This window comes from Scyliorhinus torazame, chromosome 13 (assembly GCF_047496885.1).
Source record: "Scyliorhinus torazame isolate Kashiwa2021f chromosome 13, sScyTor2.1, whole genome shotgun sequence".
Classification (NCBI taxonomy): domain Eukaryota; kingdom Metazoa; phylum Chordata; class Chondrichthyes; order Carcharhiniformes; family Scyliorhinidae; genus Scyliorhinus; species Scyliorhinus torazame.
Window position 1 is genome coordinate 143,215,488 of NC_092719.1, and position 24,105 is coordinate 143,239,592.

Below are 24,105 nucleotides of genomic sequence, written 5' to 3' on the forward strand. Positions count from 1 at the left end.
ATACTCCACCTGCCATCTTGCTGCCCATGCACCTCACCTACCGATATTTCTTTGCAGCTGTCCTGTGCTCTCCCCACAGCCTATCTTTCCACCTAGTTTGGTATCATCAGCAAACTTGGGATGCATTACGCTCCATCTCTTCACATAGTAATATAGATTGTAAATAGCTGAAGCCCCAGCAGCACTCCACTATTCACAGGCTGTCAACTTGAAACACCCTGTTTATGCCTACTCTGTTGTCTACCCATTATGCAATCCTCTATGCTAATAAATTAGACCAACTCCATGAGGCCTTATCTTGTGTACTAACCTTGTGTGGCACCTTACCAAATTCCTTTTGGCTAACTCGGTTTATTACATCCACTGGTTTCCCTTTTATCTACCCTACGAGTTAAATCCGCATACATCTCTACCAAATTTGGCAAATAGGGGGCTGGATTCTCCCAAAATGGGGCTATGTCCCCACGCCGATGTAAAACGCTGGTGTTTCACTCCAGAGTTTCCCCCCCCCAAAAAAAATAGACCGATTCACTTACCTTCAGGGACGAGCAGGGACCCGGAGTAATTCACGCAGCTTTAGCTGCAGATATGGGCCCCCGCAACTCCGGTTTAGAGCCGCGCCGAACACCACGGCGGGTTCGGTCCGCGGAGGCAGCTCCAAAATGTAGGTCCCCCCCCAATCGGCCCCGCGTCCTTGCATCAGACCGGCCCAATCTGTGCCCCAGCCACCCATAAGGCCCCCCCCCGGTGCCCGATCCACCCCCCGTCCCCACCAGTGCGGCCGCGGATTGAGTCCGCAGCCGCCACGGCGAGCATCCCGACCGGCCATACCATGTTAGTTCCACACCGTCGGGAACTCGGCCGGTCGGGAGCGGAGTATCATTGGGCAGGCCTCTGGCAATGGCCCCCCAGCCACGTGGAGTAATTCGCGAATGCGCGAATATTCAGGGCCCGGAGAATCGCTGGACCGGGGCCAGGCGTGATTCCGTTGGGAAAGTTGATTCTCCGCCCCCGCGCCAAACGCTATTTCAGCACGGGGCTGCGGAGAATCCAGGCCAGGATTTCCCATTAATAAAATAATGTTGACTTGTTCTAATCATTTTCTAACTGCATTGTTAAGACTTCCTTAATAATAGATTCCAGCATTTTCCCAACAACTGATGTTAGGCTAACTGGTCTGCAAGTTCACCCTCTTTTTCTTGAAAGCACTGCAACATTTGCCAACTTCTAATCTATTGGGACTACTCTCGAATTTAAGAAATTTTGGAGAATTATAGCTAGCATATCCACCATCTCTGCAGCCATCGCTTTTCGAACCCTAGGTTGTAACCCATCAGTCCCAGGGATTTGTCAGATTTTAGTCAAAGTTCCTCCAATACTTTATCTCTGCTGATATGAATTTCCTTTATTCCCTCACTCTTTTAGCTCCTAGTTTATCGTCTATTTCTTTTTGTAAAATTTTAATTAATTTTCCAATTAAGGGCATTTTAGCGTGGCCAATTCACCTACCCTGTACATCTTTGGGTTGTGAGGGCGAGACCCACGCAGGCACGGGAGAATGTGCAAACTCCACATGGACAGTGACCCAGGGTCAGGAACGAACCAGAGTCCTCAGAGGCGTGAGGCAGCAGTCCTAACCACTGCGCCACCCTCTTTCTAATATATAACTTGTGTCTTTTATTATGAAGTCAGACACACAATATTTGCTCAATGTCTTTGCAAGGAAGCACATGATGTGATAGTTACATTAAAAGAGGGGAGTTATGGACCAATTTCTAATACAGCAGGGCAGGGGTTCCAAACAACAATGGTGTTGCGAACACCTCCTCTTTCAGGGCAGCAATGGCAACTGTGGATAGCTGATGGCCTGGCCCAGAGGCATTAACAGCACAGTCCTGGATGCATTGGATTAATTCCGTCAAACAGTACGGGGCAGACAGTGAGCCAAAAGCACCCTTGAACATCAGAAAACATTTTTAGCGGCAATTTAAGAGGCGAGTTCAAGTGGGGGCTAAACAGCTGGCTTGTAATGCAGAACAAGACCAGCAGCGCGGGTTCAATTCCTGTACTGGCCTCCCCGAACAGGCAACGAAATGTGGCGACTAGGAGCTTTTCACAGTAACTTCATTGAAGCCTACTTATGACAATAAGCGATTATCTGGAATGTTGTCTGCTGACTTAGCGCAGCTAGAGGCCAACAAGTGTAACTCAGTCACTGACCGAGTGCAGATTTCAAACTTACTATATTTCTGGTGCCAGTTGCCTGTTGTACAAGCTCCTTACCTCAGGATAGCAATTCCATTTCACAGATACAGGTTTTTGATCGTTGCCGATGCAATGGGCTGAAGGGCCTTTTCTATGCTGTAGATCTCGATGACTATCATACGAATTGAGAGGATATCACTCAGCCCCCAAGCCTACTCTGCTATTCAATAAGACTATGACTGATCTGATTGTGGCCTCAACTTCACATTCTGCCGACCTCAATAACTTTTAACTCCCTGGTAACTCCCTTGTTCGTTAAGAATCCATCTACACCTGACATAAAGGTATTCAATAACCTTGTGTCCGCTGATCTCTGGGGAAGAGTTCCGAAGACTCACGACCCTGTGGGAAAAAATACTTTTCACCTCCGTCTTAAATTGTGGACCCCTTATTTTTAAACTGCATCCCTTGGTTCTAATCTCTCCCACAAGGGAAAATATCCGTTCAGCATCCACCCTGTCAAGTTGCCTCAGGATTTTGTTTCAATAAGATCATCTCTCATTCCTCTAAACTCCAATTGACAGCCAGTTCAACCTTTCCTCACAGGATGACTACTGCACCCCCATCCCAGTTATCAGTTGAATTAAACTTCTCCGAATTGCTAACACATTTTTATCCTTTCTTAAATAAGACCACCAAAACTGTACACAGTACTCCAGATGTGGTCTCACCAACAACTGCAGCAAAACAACCCTATGTTTATATCCCATTCCCCTTCCAAATCACTTACAATATCTGCATACTTAGTGATTCATGCACCAAGACACCTCTGTACCACCGAGTTCTGCAATCTGGGAGATGTCATGTTGTCGCTATAAACAAATCCTTAAATGATGGTAGCGCCTTTGATTCATGTGGTGGCTAAAAAGTATTTTGATTCATTGGATTTATAAACAGAGTTCTAAAGTATAAAAGTAATCAGGCTAGAACTTTATAAATTATTAGTTAGGCCTCAGGTAGAGTATTGCAAATAATTTGGCGCATTTCAAGCAAGATGTAAAGGACTATAAAAGAGGCACAGGTGGTTTACCATGGATAAAAGACTTAAGGTCTGAGAAGAGATCAGAAAAGCTCTCCTTCGGATAGAGAAGATTAAGTGGCGATGCAAGAGGTTTTCAAGATGAAAGGTGCTGATGAGAATGAACAGCCAAGAATACTGCCCCAGTAAGAGGTTCAATAACCAGAGGTCACAGATTTAAAGTCATTGGAAAGAGATCGAAAGAAGCGATGAAAAATATTTTCACTTGAAAGTGGAGGTTCACAATTCTCATATTGGCACAGGGCTCAGCACAACTGTTCTTTTAAAGGGCCAGCACAGACGTGACAATCAAAATGGTCTCTTCTACAAATTGCTCTGATTTTATCAGATGCCACCACTTGTTGTTGAGTTACCATCTTTAATGGTGCAAAATTGGACTGAACTGTTATGAGTCAGCAATACAATTTTGAAATTCTGAATTGCAGGAGCAATCTGAGTGATCAGTAAAGGTTTGAAACCAAAATGCTAAAGTCATCTTTATGCTTTATGAAGACTCACCCAGAGTGAGTTATCCAGGATCTTCCCCATGCTGAACCAGACCCAGAGTACAGCATAAGAAAAGAAAGTCAGGAAGGAATAATCAGCAGTACAGCAGCAGGCTATTGAGTCTTTAGTATTTAAGTCTGTTGCAGTTCAATGTGCAATCTTTCAGTACCTCAAAACAGTAGAATTCATAACCCGTGTGCCTTGGTTTCTCTCAGGGTCAAGATCCAAACATTTCAGAGCAACTCAACTACTTCATTTATTGTCCGTTTGTCTAATGGTTCTCAAACCAGGATCCTCGGATGCCTCAGGATCCAATGGAATTTTTCACGGGTTTGAGGAATATCATTAAAGTGCTTAGCAAGCAGGGTTGATCTTACGAGTGGATGAACACCTAGGTCATTGAGGTAAAACGTAAATAAATGATCGAAGATGGACTTGGTGTGAGCCAGGAAGCAGAATCAGAGTGTGGTCATCATGTGTGCAGCACAGAGTGGACTGGCCCCCTCACCAAGGGGGGAAATGCAGGGCAGTCGCCAGATAGGCCGAGAATTACCAAGGCTGTTAAATGGCCAGGTGAATTTAGTGTTATTCAAGAGAGGGAATGTTTTTTTAAAACTCTATATTTAAAACCAAATCAAAGACATGAAAATACAAGTTCAGATCCCACCTGAAAGTAGAGATTGATTTAAGAATGTAATTGCCAAACATCTCACAAAGGAAATAGACTCGGCAGTAAAAGGTACTGCCGGTATACCCATCTCACTGACAAAAAGTAAATACTTGTTTGCTTGAAATCATTCAGACATTATTTACCTGCAGCATTTTTACATATTACAATTCAGATGAGGGAGGCTCCGTGATTACCAACTTATTTGAAATGGGGCCATTCAACTAAAAAGGGCTTCAGAGCCACTGCTTTTGCATCCTTCAAACTTTGCAGAGGTTCTGGACAATAGGCTTCGGTCAATTATGAATGTTAAACATAAAAATGATTTAAAATGTTTCCTTTGGGTACATATGGCAAAAATACTTACAGTAAGCAAAGCTGAAGCATTTGCTAAATTGTGGCGACTGGAAGACTTTAGAAATATTGGTTTCTAAGTGTTGTGCAATTTAAGGGTTAAAAGCCTGCAGTTAGTGTGTTTGACTGCAATGGTCTTGTTTTTTTAAAGAATTCTGTTTTGCAGGGCCTGGATGTTTTGTACCAGTCATAATGTGAAACTGACAAAGGGATGCGTTTTTCAATCTAGGCGAATGGACTGTGGTTTGACTGGGAAAGTCCCTGGGGAGTTAAAGTGCTTTGCAGCCTGCAGAGATCATTTGTTTTTCAGCTTTGGGAGATGAGTTCATTGCTGGGCGGAGCCAAGGAAGGCAGGGAGACATTTTTAAAGCATCACAAACACAGTTGGTGGAGAAGCATTGGAAAGAGGAGTTGATTTTGATTTACCTGATGCGGAGTCCACAATTCTCCCACAATAGGATAGGTTGAGAACTGTATGTTTCTTTTCTTGTTGTTTAATGGGAAATTGAGTAGCAGTGTTTAATGTATAAATTATAAGCTGTTTTTTTCAGTTTTGAAGTTAACAAAGTTTAATATTGTAAATTTTGTTTTAAAAATAACCAAGCCCTATTTCTTCATGCAATCATTCCTGGAGCAAATCATTCTTTCTGCACAATCTTACAAATAAACTAAAATATTGGGGTTTCATTCCAGTATCCCAGTCACTGTTAAAGTTTGGTCTGGGGTTGTAATAAAATACATTATCTGATTTACAATAAAGGTTATGAATTGTTCATTAGAGCTTTCTAGTTGTAAGATATAAATATTGGATCACTGTTGAACATTTCGGACCACACCCTGGAGGGTGGTTAGTTGCCTTTACCTTTTCTAACACTGCTTCAGAAGAATCCACTGCTGAATTACAGGACTTGCACTTCATATTTTTTGGGCAGGAGAGTCAAGGTAGAAACAGAGAAGAGCGAGTGTGGAACTTTTCTCACCATCTTCAAACAATCATTGTTTGGATTAGGAAATATAGACAAGAGTGGTTTGTTGCTGGGCTTTCACAATTTTAGCAAAAAGCAGTGCCTGCCATTACTCAGGCATTATAGTTACAAAGCTCTCATTTTTCTTTCTATGCTCCAGGGGCTGCAGCAGGGAAATTGAGTTCTGGCTCCTCATGCCTCCTAACTGCACTTGCTGGGATCCACGGTGTTTTGCCAAGTATTTTCAGTGCAGTCAGCAAGATGGCACACAGACAGACATGGAGAGTCTTTGTCCTCGCTTGAAACTGCAGATATCAATAAGAGCATATAGAGAAGTATATATATGTTACATCTTAGTCTGGCACCTCCAACAGTGTGCCTAATGATACTCTGCCACTTGATCAGCACCTGGATTCACACCCTCTCTGCACCTATTCTCAATCCTGGACATCAATTTGATCAGTACTCCAAGCTGAATCTACTCGATCTGCCTGTCGAATGCACTGTGCTACAACCTAAAAATTTAACTTTGAAATCTTTTATACCATCTCCTCCCAGTCCTGTTTACAACTAAAATAAATCTCCTGACGTCCATCATGCCTGTGTAATACAAACATCCTTTGTCTATTTACATGCACATATTAGACATTGCTCAAAACAGAAGCCCATTACTTGCAATGTATGCCAACACCTCAATGTAATATTAAGTTCTGCAGCTTTACAGGTGCTATACTTTTCATGAAACGCGAAGAAAAAAAATCACATTTGTCTGAATCAAAGATTCTACACCAATATCAGATTTTATTTAGCACCTTGATCAATATCCCACCCATGACCAAAATCACTTAAAAGATTAGCTGGTCAAGTCAGTGGAGACGTGCTGTGCATAAAATGGCTGGAATAGACTGGGGCTCTTTTCTCCAGGGGAAAGAAGATTGAGGGGTGATCTGCTTGAGGTCTTCAAGGATTATGAACACATTTGATAGCTATAGAAAAGATGCTTACAATTGCAGAGACTACCAAAACTGGCGCCATAAATGTAAGATAAACAGTGAGAGGTCAAGTAGAGAATTCAGGAGAAACTTCTTCATCAGGCAAGTAGTTAGAATGTGGAACTAACCAACACAAGAAATACTTGAGGTGACTAGCATAGATGTATTGAAGGGGAAGTTGGATAAAGACGCAAGTAGTCGATGGGGTCAGGTTAGGTAAAGAAGGGTGGGGAGAGGCTTGTGTCGCCCAAACATCACTTTGACCAAATGGCTGTTTTGATGCTGTGGGCACTACGCAATATAAAATGAAAAATAATGTATTGTATACTATGTGTCTTGGCACTTTTAAGACTTAATCCACTATATAAATGGAAGCTTTTTTCTATAATTGCTCTCCAATGTGAACCAAAGACTCAGATGTAAAGGTTCACTTCTACTACATAACACATAACCAAAATAAAATATACCAATGTTTTTTGTTAACAACCAGTTTCTATCGATAGGGGCTAGTTTAGCACGCTGGGCTAAACAGCCGGCTTGTAATGCAGAACAAGGCAGCAGCGCGGGTTCAATTCCCGTACCGGCCTCCCCGAACAGGCGCTGGAATATGGTGACTAGGGACTTTTCACAGTAACTTCATTGAAGCCTACTTGTGACAATAAGCGATTATTATTATATTAAATTCTGGTCGGCTTGTAACTATGAAAATATGCTCTCTAAAAGTATTATCTATTGGATGTTGTCCATCTGTTGCTATGTTACTCTAATGTTTTGTGGTCACTTGTACAATTTTACTGACTGTTTCCCATAGCTAAGTCAATTTTCTCAGTTGATACATGTTAATCTTAAAAATCTGACATATGAAAAATAAAGGGTATTAGTAATGAAATGCTAATGTTTTTCAGTAACCTTAACTCGTTAGCACTAGAGTTTCCTATTCCGCTAACCAAACTGCTCCCGTACAGCTATAACAGCACCCACCTGATTATTTAAGAGATTGTCCAATATGTCTGGTCCATGAAAAAACAGAATAAATCTAGTTTAGCCAATTACCGTATATCAGCATATTCCCAATGAGTAAAGTGTTTGAAGAAGCCATCAATAGTGTCAGAGTGGTACCACCTATTCACTACAGTGAGGACAGAGGCCCTCAACATCAGGTATGGGAGCAAGTATACAGCAAAGAGCCTTAGGCACTAGTGGCGGAGACTTTCATGGCAGTGTTCGGTGAGCTTGGCAAAACAAGAAAAATTAAATAAAGCAAATGGAAGGAAAAAAGTACTAAAATGAATACACTGAAAGCTATGACATCTTTGAAAGCTAATATGATCAAGAGTACTCTACCAAGAAGCACCATTAACGGGAATAGTTGCAAATTCAATCATTTGTATTAAAGAGCAAGAAATAGCCCCCCCTCAAGTTTGGAGCCAACAAATCACAAAACAATATAATTCAACCTAGTTATAACAATGAAGACAGAGGACGTTAAAATTATGAATAGGTTAGGCGGAGAATGTTTCCTCTTATGGGAGAATCTAAAACTCGGGAACCATGAATAAACAATAATCATTAACAAATTCAATCAGAAATAAGAATTTTTTTTTTTAAACTCTGGTTGAAATATGGAACTTGCTACCACAGGAAGTGATAGCGGCAAATAGGTTCAATGCTCTGAAAAGAAAACGATGAACACGTGGGAGAAAAGAGAATAGAAAGATATGTTGAAAGACTGACATTACAAAGAGGGGAGGTAAACACTAGCAGAGATTAGTTAAGCTCAATTATCTGTTTTTATACTGTACATTTTTTTTTTTTTTAAAAAGCTGATAAAACAGAATATGCATTATTTGTAAGGCATACAAACAGCATGAAAATATGAACTTAAACAATGCTTTGGTACATGCTTGGCAATGTTAGCAACAGCAGCATGGAAGTAACTGAGTCAACAATATTCAGCCAAATCACCTTCTAAGGCAATAAGATCCACATACGGTCTGGTATCAGAAGAGAATTTGCCAGTGGAATGAACAGCAGTTACTACTGGCAATATGGCTTTCAGAAAGTAGCAAAAACACAACCATCCCAACCTCATGTATACGTGCAAGTTTGTCAGCTACACCAGTGCTATGAAGTCTATCCACAAGATAAATGAGATGGACGAATGGATTCAGCAACAAGGCTTCCTTGTAATAATACTTGTGCAAAAATGATCCGCCTACTAAGTAAAAAAGGTCAACTTCAGCAAGCATGAAATTGCATCAATTGTTTGCACACACGTTTATATTTGCCTGAATAAAAACATGAAAATGACCGTATCTTAATTTTCAAAGTTGAAGTGGGATAAATCGATAAAAGGCCAGTACTTGATCTCCAAATTGAGTGCTGGGGAGCTAACTCAGATTAGAAAATAAGGAAAACAATTTAAAATTGTATCTTTTAAAGGGAAAGGTTAGAAAACATTGGCCTGGAGTTTGCAATAACAACAGTGAGGCAATTAGCACTCACCGTTACCAAGCAGTAAACAGAGAACCTGGTGGCAAAGTACCAGTGTAGCCAAGCTTGTGGGGAGGCAAGGCAGCTCGGGCAGCAACTTTGCTCAGCTGTGCAATTAAAGAGAAATCAAAAAGTGGCCGTCTAAATTACTCTGCTCTTCCACAAGCTTAATTATACTATTACTTCACTGACAGACTCGGCATCCACACACATGATAGCCACCAAATATCTTCTGAACATTCCAAAAAGGTTAAGACATGCCCATTACAGTTTAAGCAATTTTTAACAAAGCAACATATTGTAACAAGTATTAATCCAAGCCAAGTTTAGAGTCTCATTCCTACTCTTCTTTAATTTTCAGAGATGTTAAAAACAAGCTAGGTAATTTTTTAAAAAAAAACTTTTTCTGTGTTGACTTGAAGGCAGACTTTAAGAGGTGGGATGTGTTGGTGCTGTTACTGGCTGGGTGTGTACAGACAGTTGAAATGACGGTGCTACCCAAGTTCTGCTAGTGTTGCAGAATCTCCCCATTTTCGTTCCCAATTCCTTTTTTAGGAAGGTGAATGGGATAATTTCAGGGTTTGCGTGGACGGGGAAGAACCCGCGGGTCTGCGTGGACGGGGAAGATCCCGCGGGTGAGGACGGTTTGTTTGGGGGGGGGGGGGGTTGGCTGGCACTGTTGAATTTGATGTTTGATGAACTATTACTGGGCAGCGAATATTGGAATGGTTAGGAAATGGGCAGTGAAGGAGGGGTTGGTGTGGGAATGGACGGAGGCTGCGTCATGTCGGGGGAAGAGTTTGGGGGCACTGTTACTGCTACCCCTTCCATTTCACTGGTCTGGTATTCAGTGAGCCCGGTGGTCTCAGCATTGCAGGTTTCATACCAGTGCAGGCAACACTTCGGGTTGGAGGGCATGTCGCTGTGGCCGCAGATATGCGATAATCATAGGTTTGTTCTGGTGGTGCTGGATGCGAGGTTCTGGGGGTGGCGGCAGGTGGGGATAAAGTACTTCAGGGCCTTGTTTGCCAGGGACAAGTTTGCAGGCCTGGAAGAGTTGGAGGAAATGTACAAGTTGCCGAGGGCTTCAGATACCTGCAGGTGAAGAATTTTGAGAGGAGAGAGGTGCCGTCCTTCCCGGGGCTGCCGCCTCTAGTATTGCAAGATAAGTTGTTGTCCGAAGATGACTGGGGAGGGAGCGTGTCAGACATTTATGGAGTTGATGGAGAGGGAGGGCACTTCCATGGAGGAGATCAAGCACAAGTGGGAGGAGGAGTTAGGTGGGGTGGCGAGGGCCGGGACTTGGAAGGAAGCCCTACGTCCTCATCGTGTGCGAGGTTAAGCCTCATCCAATTTAAGGTACTGCATGGGGCTCACATGACAGTTGTGAGGATGAGCTGGTACTTTGCAGGGGTGTACGGGGAAGTTCCACAAATTACGTCCACATGTTCTGGGCATGTCCAAAGCTGAGGGGGTTCTGAACTGAGTTGAGGAGGAACTTTTTCACCCACAGGGTTAGAAATCTGTGGATATTCCTGCCCAGTGAAGAAGTTCAGGATACCTCATTGAATGTTTTTAAGGCAAAGATAGATAGATTTTTGAACTGTAAAGGAATTAAGGGTGATGGTTGAGCTGGCGCGTAAGTGGAGCCGAGTCCACAAAAAGATCAGCCATGATCGCCATGATCTTATTGAATGGCGGAGCATGCTCGAGGGGCCAGATGGCCTACTCTTGTTCCTAATTCTTATGTTCTTACGACAGGAGTTCTCAGATGCCAATTCAGAGATTCTGGGTGGGAGGATGGCCCGGGTCCGGAGGTGGCGATATTTGGACTGTCGGAAGATTTGGGCGTCCAGGTGGGGAAAGAGGCCGATGTCTTGGCTTTTGCCTCCTTGATAGTTCGGAGACGCCAAAGGCACGGCGTGAGTGAGCGATCCAGCAGGATTCCAGCACTTGCAGAAGGTCAGGTGTGCATTAGTGGTGGAGGAGGGGTTCACCCAGAGGAAGAAGTTCAATGATTTGAGGTGTCAGTGTGTGTGTGTGTGTGGGGGGGGGGGGGGGGGGGGGGGGGGGGGAAAGAGTTAATGGGGAGGGGGGGGGAAAGAGAGAAAAGGGGTGGGGGAGTGGGCTTGGTATCAGAGATTATTATGGGCCTGTGGCCTGTGTTCTATGTTCCTGTGGATTTTTGGTTTTCTGATATTTCTACGTACCTATGCAAAATTAAAAATTTTAAAAATCAATTTTTATTGTCTCCATCTCTGTTAATGCCATCTTTCTTTCCCTCTCTTTCACCTTCTGCACATAACTTTTTCCTTGAACTATTCCTTCCTTGTTTCATTTCTCAGCAAGAAGTCTTCATTCTAATGTTTTGAAGTCCCAGCTCTACTGGAGAAGGCGCTGCATTGTTTCAGCTGCCTTAATTACTGCACATTGCAGTGCAAAGGCCCCAGAAAGAGGCGGGGCAGTGCAAGTGTAATGAATGGTTCAGCACAGTTTATTCTGACAGCAAAGTTCAAGCTATGATGTTATTTTATCTCTACAGGGCAAAATGATGTCCAGTAAGGGCAGCACTGTGGTTAGCACTGTGACCTCACAGTGCCAGATTTCCAGGTTCAATTCCGACCTTAGGTGGCAGTCTGTATGGAGTTCCCACTTTCTCTCAGTGTCTACGCAAGTTCCCTGCCACAGTTCAAAGATGTGCAGGTTAGGTGGGGTTACGTGGATAGGGCGGGGGAGTGGCATTAGGTGGGGTTACAGGATGGGCGGCACGGTGCCGCAATGGTTGGCACTGCTGCCTACGGCACTGAGGACCTGGGTTCGATCCTGGCCCCGGGTCACTGCCTGTGTGGAGTTTGAACATTCTACCCATGTCCGCGTTCGTTTCACCCCAACAACCCAAAGATGTGCAGGTTAGGTGGATTGATCACGATAAATGGCCCCTTGATTGGACAATAAGCAATTGGGTATTCTAAATTTTTTTTTTCTAAAAGGTAGGGGTAGCACGGTGGCACAGTGGATAGCACTGCTGCCTCATGGCGCCGGGGTCTCGGGTTCGATCCCGGCTCTGGGTCACTGTCCGTGTGGACATTCCCCCTGTGTTTGCATGGGTTTCGCAATTGGGTACTCTAAATTTATATTTGTTTTTAAAAAGGTGGGGGGGGGGGTATGGGGATAGGGCGGGTGAGTGGTCTGAGGGAGGGTGCTCTTTCAGAGGGTCGGTGTAAACTCGAGGGGCTGAATGGCCTCCTTCTGCACTGTCGGAATTCTATGGAAGGTTAAGAATCATGAATAGAACAGAAACAAGATTTATGTTGTGCTGTGCCAAATTATTTTACTTATATCACCTTAATAAAGCCTTTCCTGGTGAATCATATTAATGTTTCACCAGAATTGTGGGCTGGAAAATGAAGCTTCAATCTATTTATCTTCAGCTTACCATTTAAAAAAGTAGCATCAGGTATATAGTAGCATCGGGGCAGCACGGTAGCATTGTGGATAGCACAATTGCTTCACAGCTCCAGGGTCCCAGGTTTGATTCCGGATTGGGTCACTGTCTGTGCGGAGTCTGCACGTCCTCCCAGTGTGTGTGTGGGTTTCCTCCGGGTGCTCCGGTTTCCTCCCACAGTCCAAAGAAGTGCAGGTTAGGTGGATTGGCCATGATAAATTGTCCTTGGTGTCCAAAATTGTCCTTAGTGTTGGGTGGGGTTACGGGGATAGGGTGGAGGTGTGGACCTTTGGTAGGGTGCTCTTTCCAAGAGCCGGTGCGGACTCGCTGGGCCGAATGGCCTCCTTCTGCACTGTAAATTCTAGATGTTGACCTTGGGTAGGGTGCTCTTTCCAAGAGCCGGTGCAGACTCGCTGGGCCGAATGGCCTCCTTCTGCACTGTAAATTCTATGATATTGCACAAACACCAAGTTCTTTCAACGTCCAATCAACTCACAAATCAAACAGCACACTTTCTGATTTTGTCCTTTCACAAAGACGGTAAAAAGTGCATCACAATATGATTTCACAGGAAGTAACAATACTTCTGCACCATGTCTAAATAATACCCTTTGCATGTAGCCTTGGACAGTGAATAGTAGGGGGCCATTTGAACAGAGACTACCAAAACAGAGCTCACACATTTTCAGTCATATTTTTTGAAGTGCAATCAGCAGTGGAAATTCTCAACTATTTACCCACTCTTGACCCAAGGAGACCCAAAACCAACATATCTAATCCTAATAATGCCAAACCAAGAAGGGATTAGCCATATTAAGATTGCAAACAAGATTCCACTGCAGCTGCAATCTCACTCATGAACAGAAGAGGGAGCAATGAAATAGAGATATGCACCCAGATGACCACAGACTGCTTTCCCCTTTGACAGGAAAGCTGACTGGTGGTGATTTGACTGTCAGATCACCACACCTCACGTGAGGGGCAAGGTTAAAAAGGCAGGCCTTCATGAATAATCCCCGCTGTTGGCCTCGCTCTGCAGCACAAACCAGCTGTCCAGCCAAATGAGCGACACTCCTCCCTTTATTGTTTCCAAACAACCTAAATTGGGAAAGACAAAATCAAATTGAATTGCTGAGTATTTTGCATGAAAAATTTAAATACCCAATTTTTTTTTCAAGGGGCAATTTAGCATGGCCAATCCACCTACCCTGCCATCCTTGGGTTGTGGGGGCAAGACCCACACAGACATGGGGAGAATGTGCAAACTACAGACGGACAGTGACCCATGGCCAGGACCTCGGTGCAGTGAGGCAGCAGTGCTAACCACTGCACCACCATGCTGCCCCTAAATGTCCAATATTAAGTGCTGCTGAAAAAGCGACAGCACTGAGCACCGGAGGCTCCAGTGGCAGCTACCTGGGATACTGATTGACATAGGTGACCAGCTCTCAACTTAAAAGTGTTGGAAGTTTAAAACAGAATCATAGAATTTACAGGCAGGGGGCCATTCAGCCCATCGAGTCTGCACCGGCCCTTGCAAAGAACACCCTACCTATCCCCACACTTCCACCCAATCCACATAACCCAGTAAACCCACCTACTCTTTTTGGACACTAAGGGCAATTTAGAATGGCCAATCCACCTAACCTGCACATCTTTGAAGTATGGGAGAAAACCAGAGCACCTGGAGGAAACCCACGCAGGCATGGGGAGAACGTGCAGACTCCGACAGACAGTGACCCAAGCCGGGAATCGAACCTGGGACCCTGGAGCGGTGAAGCCACAGTGCTAACCACTGTGCTACAATGCCGCCCCCTGGTTGGGCAATGTGATTTTTAAATGTTGACAACGTCAAGAGATAAAAATTGATTTGTTTGACTGCTTTTGGAAAACATCAAGTTTTAATTGAAGTTCTTGTGACAACAAGGAAGAGCAATAGAAGTAGGGAGAGAAGAGTATAAATTTGAAATCAATGCCAGAGCAGCAATGCCAAAAAGAGACTGAGGAGGAGAATAAGCAATGTTAGACTGGAACTGGCAGAGAAATGGACAACAGCATCACCGAATCCACAAAGTGAGTTTACAGAACTTTCCCTTATGTTTTAAAAAGATCACCACGACAAGTCAACTCAGGCCTTCAAATAATCAGCTAATAAAGTATAGATTTATTTGTTCTTAAGGGCAGCACGGTAGCATTGTGGATAGCACAATTGCTTCACAGCTCCAGGGTCCCAGGTTCGATTCCGGCTTGGGTCACTGTCTGTGCGGAGTCTGCACATCCTCCCAGTATGTGCGTGGGTTTCCTCCGGGTGCTCCGGTTTCCTCCCACAGTCCAAAGATGTGCAGGTTAGGTGGATTGGCCATGGTAATTTGCCCTTAGTGGCCAAAATTGCCCTTAGTGTTGGGTGGGGTTACTGGGTTATGGGGATAGGGTGGAGGTGTTGAGTTTGGGTAGGGTGCTCTTTCCAAGAGCCAGTGCAGTTTCGATGTGCCGAATGGCTTCCTCCTGCACTGTAAATTCTAAGTGTATGTTAATTAAGGAAAATGGTGTTCAGTGCAGAGAAATATTAAAGCAGGTGGAGGGAAGCGTTCATCAAAAAACAAAATGGAGATTTAAACAGGTTCCAAAAGGAATTAGCCACCTAATGTAAAAGAACAGGGTTCTGGAAATAATTGCAGAGAATTGAGGTACTTGGTTAGAAAGCAACTGGGTAAACATATCAAGCAACTTATGATCTCAGAAGCATAGTGGAGCTGTTTCATGGTGGGAGACCAAATGCTTCACCCCATTCCACAGATGAACCGTTTGGTGAGCCAGCTGCTCAGCCTGTATAAAGTAAGCCTGGATCAGGGGAGTCAAACAGAATTGTAACGGCTGAAGATAATTAAATCATGTATGCTAAGTGCAGACAAAAAGATTGCAAGGTAAGCTTTACTCGTCATTTAGAAATGGAATGACTTTGGAAACAATGAGATGGTTCGTTACCTGGCGAATGCAGGAATGGACAAGTTGATACATGGTGGGTGAATGTAGTGAGTCAATGGGATGGCAGGAATCACAGGATACTAGCTATTTCGTCATGACAGTGAAATCTTACACCTGTTTGGCATACACTATTACCAAAGGGCATAGATCAGGAATTACAGAAAACTAGGCCAGGCAGTATCTGTGGAGGGAATGAGTGTGTTAACTTTTCAGGTCAATGACCTTTTATTAGAACAGGGAAAAGTGAGAAATGTAATAGGTTTTAAGCAAGTGAAAGGGAGAGGGTAGAAAAAGAACAAAAGAGAAGGTCCGTGATCAAGTGGATGATAGGAAAGTTAAATAACTAGATGTGGTGGTGGAGATCCAGACAGGACTAATGGGACATGAAACAAGACACGTCGAGATGTGTGAACAGCTGAACGATAAACAGCTGTTGTGCAGAAGCAAAATCAGAAACCGTAAAGACATATATGACCCAAGTTCAGTGAGGATATGTCACGACAGCAAGTGACAGAACTTGGAAGTCTGTTTTTCTAAGTCTTTTCATGTAGTGAGAACAGCAGAGACCAAACGGGGTTCCAGACAAACTGCTCAGAAAGGCTACAGTCATGGTGATATAGTGAGGGGACACACAGGGGAAGGCAAGAGGCAGCATCCAGCTGCAATCGTAGAGGTTAAATATGGCTCGTTCACGGGAACTCAGAAGACAGCTCAGAGTCAATTGGCCAGAGCTGACAGAGGCCCTTCCACATAATACCGTTGAAATAAAGGAGCAGAGATGACAGGCACAGCACTCTCTGGCAAGATTCCACATCTCTCATAGAACCGGGGGAGTGCAAGAATCTATTCATGTAGTGATAAGGCCTTCCTGGGCCAAATAAATTCATACAATATCTGTTAGAGGTGAGGAAAAACGAGATGCAAACAGAAAAAGAGGAAGAGAAAGTAGTCGCATTTTGCATGTTTGACCAATGAGGAATTTAAGCCCCACCTTCTCACTCCACCCTGTGACAGCGAACTCCACCTTCTCACTCCACCGTGACAGCGAACTCCACCTTCTCACCCCACCGTGACAGCGAACTCCACCTTCTCACTCCACCGTGACAGCGAACTCCACCTTCTCACCCCACCGTGACAGCGAACTCCACCTTCTCACTCCACCGTGACAGCGAACTCCACCTTCTCACTCCACCGTGACAACGAACTCCACCTTCTCACCCCACCGTGACAGCGAACTCCACCTTCTCACTCCACCGTGACAGCGAACTCCACCTTCTCACCCCACCGTGACAGCGAACTCCACCTTCTCACTCCACCGTGACAGCGAACTCCACCTTCTCACTCCACCGTGACAACGAACTCCACCTTCTCACTCCACCGTGACAGCGAACTCCACCTTCTCACTACACCCTATGACAGCGAACTCCACCTTCTCACTCCACCGTGACAGCGAACTCCACCTTCTCACCCCACCGTGACAGCGAACTCCACCTTCTCACTGCACCGTGACAGCAAACTCCACCTTCTCACTACACCCTATGACAGCGAACTCCACCTTCCCACTCCACCCTGTGACAGAGCTCCACCTTCTCACTCCACCCTGTGACAGCCAACTCCACCTTCTCACTCCACCCTATGACAGCGAACTCCACCTTCTCACTCCACCCTGTGATAGAGCTCCACCTTCTCACTACACCGTGACAGCAAACTCCACCTTCTCACTACACCATGTGACAGCGAACTCCACCTTCTCACTACACCGTGACAACGAACTCCACCTTCTCACCCCACCGTGACAGCGAACTCCACCTTCTCACTGCACCGTGACAGCGAACTCCACCTTCTCACTCCACCGTGACAGCGAACTCCACCTTCTCCCCACACCGTGACAGCGAACTCCACCTTCTCACTCCACCGTGACAGCGAACTCCACCTTCTCACTGCACCGTGACAGCGAACTCCACCTTCTCACCCCACCGTGACAGCGAAATCCACCTTCTCACCCCACCGTGACAGCGAACTCCACCTTCTCACTGCACCGTGACAGCAAACTCCACCTTCTCACTACACCCTATGACAGCGAACTCCACCTTCTCACTCCACCGTGACAGCGAACTCCACCTTCTCACTCCACCCTGTGACAGCGAGCTCCACCTTCTCACTCCACCCTGTGACAGCCAACTCCACCTTCTCACTCCACCCTGTGACAGCGAGCTCCACCTTCTCACTACATCCTATGACAACGAACTCCACCTTCTCACTCCACCCTGTGACAGCGAACTCCACCTTCTCACTCCACCCTGTGACAGCGAACTCCACCTTCTCACTCCACCCTGTGACAGCGAACTCCACCTTCTCACTCCACCCTGTGACAGCGAACTCCACCTTCTCACTCCACCCTGTGACAGCGAACTCCACCTTCTCACTCCACCCTGTGACAGCGAACTCCACCTTCTCACTCCACCTCTGACAGCGAACTCCACCTTCTCACTCCACCCTGTGAGAGCAAACTCCACCTTCTCACTCCACCGTGACAGCGAACTCCACCTTCTCACTGCACCGTGACAGCGAACTCCACCTTCTCACTACACTGTGACAGCGAACTCCACCTTCTCACTCCACCCTGTGACAGCGAACTCCACCTTCTCACTCCACCGTGACAGCGAACTCCACCTTCTCACTCCACCCTGTGACAGCGAACTCCACCTTCTCACTCCACCGTGACAGCGAACTCCACCTTCTCACCCCACCCTGTGACAGCGAACTCCACCTTCTCACTCCACCGTGACAGCGAAATCCACCTTCTCACTCCACCCTGTGACAGCGAGCTCCACCTTCTCACTCCACCGTGACAGCGAAATCCACCTTCTCACTCCACCCTGTGACTGTGAGCTCCACCTTCTCCCCACACCGTGACAGCGAGCTCTACCATCTCACTCCACCGTGACAGCGAGCTCCACCTTCTCACTCCACCATGACAACAACCTCCACCTTCTCACTCCACCCTGTGACAGCAAGCTCCACCTTCTCACTCCACCCTGTGATAGCGAGCTCCACCTTCTCACTGCACCCTGTGATAGCGAGCTCCACCTTCTCCCCACACCGTGACAGCGAACTCCACCTTCTCCCCACACCGTGACAGCGAACTGCACCTTCTCACTCCACCTTGTGACAGCGAGCTCCACCTTCTCACTACACCGTGACAGCGAGCTCCACCTTCTCACTGCACCCTGCGACAGCGAGCCCCACCTTCTCCCCACACCGTGACAGCGAACTCCACCTTCTCCCCACACCGTGACAGCGAACTGCACCTTCTCACTGCACCCTGCGACAGCGAGCCCCACCTTCTCCCCACACCGTGACAGCGAACCCCACCTTCTCACTCCACCGTGACAGCGAACTCCACCTTCTCACTCCACCCTGTGACAGCGAGCTCCACCTTCTCACTACACCCTATGACATCGAGCTCCACCTTCTCACTACACCCTGTGACAGCGAGCTCCACCTTCTCACTACACCCTATGACAGCAAACTCCACCTTCTCACTACACTCTATGACAGCAAACTCCACCTTCTCACTCCACCGTGACAGCGAACTCCACCTTCTCACTACACCCTATGACAGCAAACTCCACCTTCTCACTCCACCGTGACAGCGAACTCCACCTTCTCACTACACCCTATGACAGCGAACTCCACCTTCTCCCTCCACCCTATGACAGCGAACTCCACCTTCTCACTCCACCTATGACAGCGAACTCCACCTTCTCACTCCACCTCTGACAGCGAACTCCACCTTCTTGCACCACCCTGTGACAGCGAGCTCCACCTTCTCACTTTACCCTGTGACAGTGAGCTCCACCTTCTCCCCTCACCGTGACAGCGAACTCCACGTTCTCACTCCACCCTGTGACAGCGAGCTCCACCTTCTCCCCACACCGTGACAGCGAGCTCCACGTTCTCACTCCACGCCGTGACAGCAAGTTCCACCTTCTCCCCAACCGTGACAGCGAACTGCACCTTCTCCCCACACCGTGACAGCGAGCTCCACCTTCTCACTCCACCGTGACTGCGAGCTCCACCTTCTCACTCCACCGTGACAGCGAGCTCCACCTTCTCACTCCACCCTGTGACAGCAAGCTCCACCTTCTCACTCCACCCTGTGACAGCGAGCTCCACCTTCTCACTCCACCCTGTGACAGCGAACTCCTCCTTCTCACTGCACCGTGACAGCGAGCTCCACCTACTCACTGCACCCTGTGACAGCAAACTCCACCTTCTCCCCACACCGTGACAGCGAGCTCCATCTTCTCACTCAACCCTGTGACTGCGAGCTCCACCTTCTCACTGCACCGTGACAGCGAGCTCCACCTTCTCCCCACACCGTGACAGCGAACTCAACCTTCTCCCCACACCGTAACAGCGAGCTCCACGTTCTCACTCCACCCTGTGAGAGCGAGCTCCACCTTCTCACTCCACCCTGTGACAGCGAACTCCACCTGCTCCCCACACCGTGACAGCGAACTGCACCTTCTCCCCACACCGTGACAGCGAGCTCCACCTTTTCATTCCACCGTGTCAGCGAGCTCCACCTTCTCACTCCACCCTGTGACTGCGAGCTCCACCTTCTCCCCACACCGTGTCAGCGAGCTCCACCTTCTCACTCCACCCTGTGACAGTGAACGCCACCTTCTCACTCCACCCTGCGACAGCGAGCTCCACCTTCTCCCCACACCGTGACAGCGAGCTCCACCTTCTCACTCCACCCTGCGACAGCGAGCTCCACCTTCTCCCCACACCGTGACAGCGAGCTCCACCTTCTCACCACACCGACAGCGAACTCGACCATCTCACTCCACCGTGACAGCGAACTCCACATTCTCATTCCACCCTGTGACAGCGAGCTCCACCTTCTCCCCACACCGTGACAGCGAGCTCCACTTTCCCACTCCACCGTGACAGCGAACTCCACCTTCTCACCCCACCGTGACAGCAAGCTCCACCTTCTCACTCCACCGTGACAGCAAGCTCCACCTTCTCACTCCACCGTGACAGCAAGCTCCACATTCTCCCCACACCGTGACAGCGAACTCCACCTTCTCGCTGCACCCTGTGACAGTGAGCTCCACCTTCTCACTACACCCTGTGACAGCAAGCTCCACTTTCTCACTCCACCGTGACAGCAAGCTCCACCTTCTCACTCCACCGTGACAGCAAGCTCCACCTTCTCACTCCACCCTGTGACAGCAAGCTCCACCTTCTCACTCCACCCTGTGACAGCGAGCTCCACCTTCTCACTCCACCCTGTGACAGCGAGCTCCACCTTCTCACTCCACCCTGTGACAGCGAGCTCCACCTTCTCGCTGCACCGTGACAGTGATCTCCACCTTCTCACTACACCCTGTGACAGCGAGCTCCACCTTCTCACTACACCGTGGCAGCGAGCTCCCCCTTCTCGCTGCACCGTGACTGCGAGCTCCACCTTCTTACTGTACCGTGACAGCAAACTCCACCTTCTCACTCCACCCTGTGACAGCGAGCTCCGCCTTCACATTCCACCGTGACAGCGAACTCCACCTTCTCACTCCACCGTGACAGCGTGCTCCACCTTCTCACTCCAACCTGTGACAGCGAGCTCCATCTGCTCACTCCACCGTGACAGCAAACTCCACCTTATCACTACACCCAAAACAGCGAGCTCCACCTTCTCGCTGCACCCCGTGACAGCGAGCTCCACCTTCTCACTGCACTGTGACAGCCAATACCACCTTCTCATTCCACCCTGTGACAGCGAGCTCCACCTTCTCCCCACACCGTGACAGCAATCTCCACCTTCTCCCCACACCGTGACTGCAAGCTTCACCTTCTCACTCCACCCTGTGACCGCAAGCTCCACCTTCTCACTCCACCCTGTGACAGCGAGCTCCACCTTCTCACTCCACCCTGTGACAGCGAGCTCCACCTTCTCACTCCACCCTGTGACAGCAAACTCCACCTTCTCCCCACACCGTGACAGCGTGCTCCACCTTCTCACTCCACCCTGTGACAGCGAGCTCCACCTTCTCACTCCACCCTGTGACAGCGAACTCCACCTTCTCACTCCACCCTGTGACAGCGAGCTCAATCTGCTCACTACAACGTGACAACGAACTCCCCCTTCTCACTGCACCGTGACAGTGAGCTCCACGTTCTCACTACACCCTACGACAGCGAGCTCCACCTTCTCCCCACACCGTGACAGCGAGCTCCACCTTCTCAGCACACCCTGACAGCGACACTACTCCTTGTGACAGTGAGCTCCACATCCTCGTAACAGTGATCTCGACATTTTCACTACTCCTCCTGACAGTGGACGCCACGTTGTCACTCATCTCAGGTAAAGAAGATTCTTAACTTCCCATTTGATTTCCTGGCGACATCTGCTCTATCAATATCGTCCAGAATTTTGATGACCTCTGTTAGGTTACTCCACGGCCTTCCACACCTTCCTTTTTCCAGACGAAACCATAACATCCTTAGAAATCCTTTTTGCATCTTATGCAGTGCCTCCACATCATTTTCATAATGACAGCCAGAACAGTGTACAATATGCCAAATGTTTTCTAAGTAAGCTCCAAGACAAGTTTAACATTACTTCTTTCCTTTTTAATGCTCTCACACTAATGGATGATCCTCTACCGTGAGCCCAGCAGTTACTGTTTCATGGAGAGCTCACATCTTGAATGTGGTAGCCAGTTTTATAAAATTTTTGGCAGAGCTGCGTATGGATCAGGTGAACCTTTGGACATCCGATTCATTCTTTCTTGAATGTTTTCCTTGAGCAGCATAACAACTGAAAAGACTTCTGGATAAAATAATGTTGTGAACCTGTACGGCGAATAGTGGATAGTACAAGATCAGCGAAGTGCACGGTCTCAAAACTCCAAACAGAACTAGAGAATAAATATCTGGTGTATTTGTCAGACCAAAGGTCTAAATGACAGCCATCAGCCAATGAAGATTAAGGACACAATGGAACAAATAATTGTTTGGAATAACTGATGAGGTGTCCACATGCGAGACCATTGAATGGTTTAATAATATAATCTTTATTGTCACAAGTAGGCTTACATTAACACTGCAATGAAATTACTGTGACAATCCCCTAGTCGCCACACTACGGCGCCTGTTCGGGTACACAGAGGGAGAATTCACCTAAAATCATGTCTTTCCGGACTTATGGGAGGAAGCCGGAGCCCCTGAAGAAAACTCACGCAGTCACAGGGAGAACGTGCAGACCCCGCACAGGCAGTGACCCAAGCCAGTAATCGAACCACAGTCCCTGGCACTATGAAGCAACAGTGCTAATCATTGTGACACCGTGCCGCCCAATCAAGTACAAATCAGTTAATAACATAATAGAAGCAGGAGTAGACAATGTGGCCTCTCGCGCCGTCTGCACGAGTCGACATGTTCAAAGCTGATCACTCCACTTTCCTTCCCACTCCCCATATCTCTTTATTCTGAGCGCCCAAATATCTGTCCATTTTAGCCTGAAATATATTCAACAATGGCTCAAATTTCACCATTTGACATGGTGGGATTTGAACCCAAGTTCCCAGAGCAATACCCTGGGTCTCTGGATTACTATTCCAGCATCAAATCTGCAGATACCTGCTGCAGGTATGGTTGCCCAGGACTGCAATGCTGTCCACTCTCATATGTTGCAATCATGGAACACCACCTGCCCTGCCAATCAGACCACAATAATTTATTTGATCACAGTTACAGCAAGTTGCAGTCTCCTAGCTTGGAAATAAAATAACACTCACCAGCTAGTTGAGGGAAACAAAACAAAAAGCAACACCTCCTCTTTCTGCATCAAATTTTCACTTGTACCAAATTCCCAACTTCGCGCTTTGCTCCCACAGCACTCGTGCTTCCCCAGTGTCGGTCTTAAATACTGCCTACTTTATACAGTGAGATCGTGACTCTCATCCAACTTCCGGTTACAGTAATTAACACTTAAATAGGCCACAGTCGATTGTTATTGTTAACGAGGCAACATAGCCAACTTGCAGTTTAAGTTCTAAATCAGATTCTATCCATTACAACTAAATTACAGCTTGAGAAATACTTACCAGAGAGATCTCACTTGCACCAAATTCCAGACTTAGCACCCAGTTCACAAAGTACTTTGTTTTCAAAGCACATTCCCCACAGTCCAAAGCATTGCTTCTATTCTTACTAATGTCTCAAACAACCTGGCCTGTCCAGCAAACAACTTGGGTCTGGTCTCTTACTTCAAATGTTAACATTTTGAACTTCACTTCACCTTTCGAACAGTCAAATGTTTCAAAGAACATACGAGCTTTACCTCAAAGAAGCCCTTTGCATGCACTTAGCTCTTGCAACGGCATTCCAAAATTGATCCA

At 46.9% G+C, this 24,105-nt stretch overlaps 1 protein-coding gene across 1 annotated transcript in view; it reads right to left on the minus strand.

Annotated features, from left to right (window-relative positions):
* The window catches only part of ppp4r2a (protein phosphatase 4, regulatory subunit 2a), a 92,424-nt gene that overhangs the window by 29,848 nt on the left and 38,471 nt on the right, over positions 1 to 24,105 (minus strand). The window lies entirely within an intron of this gene.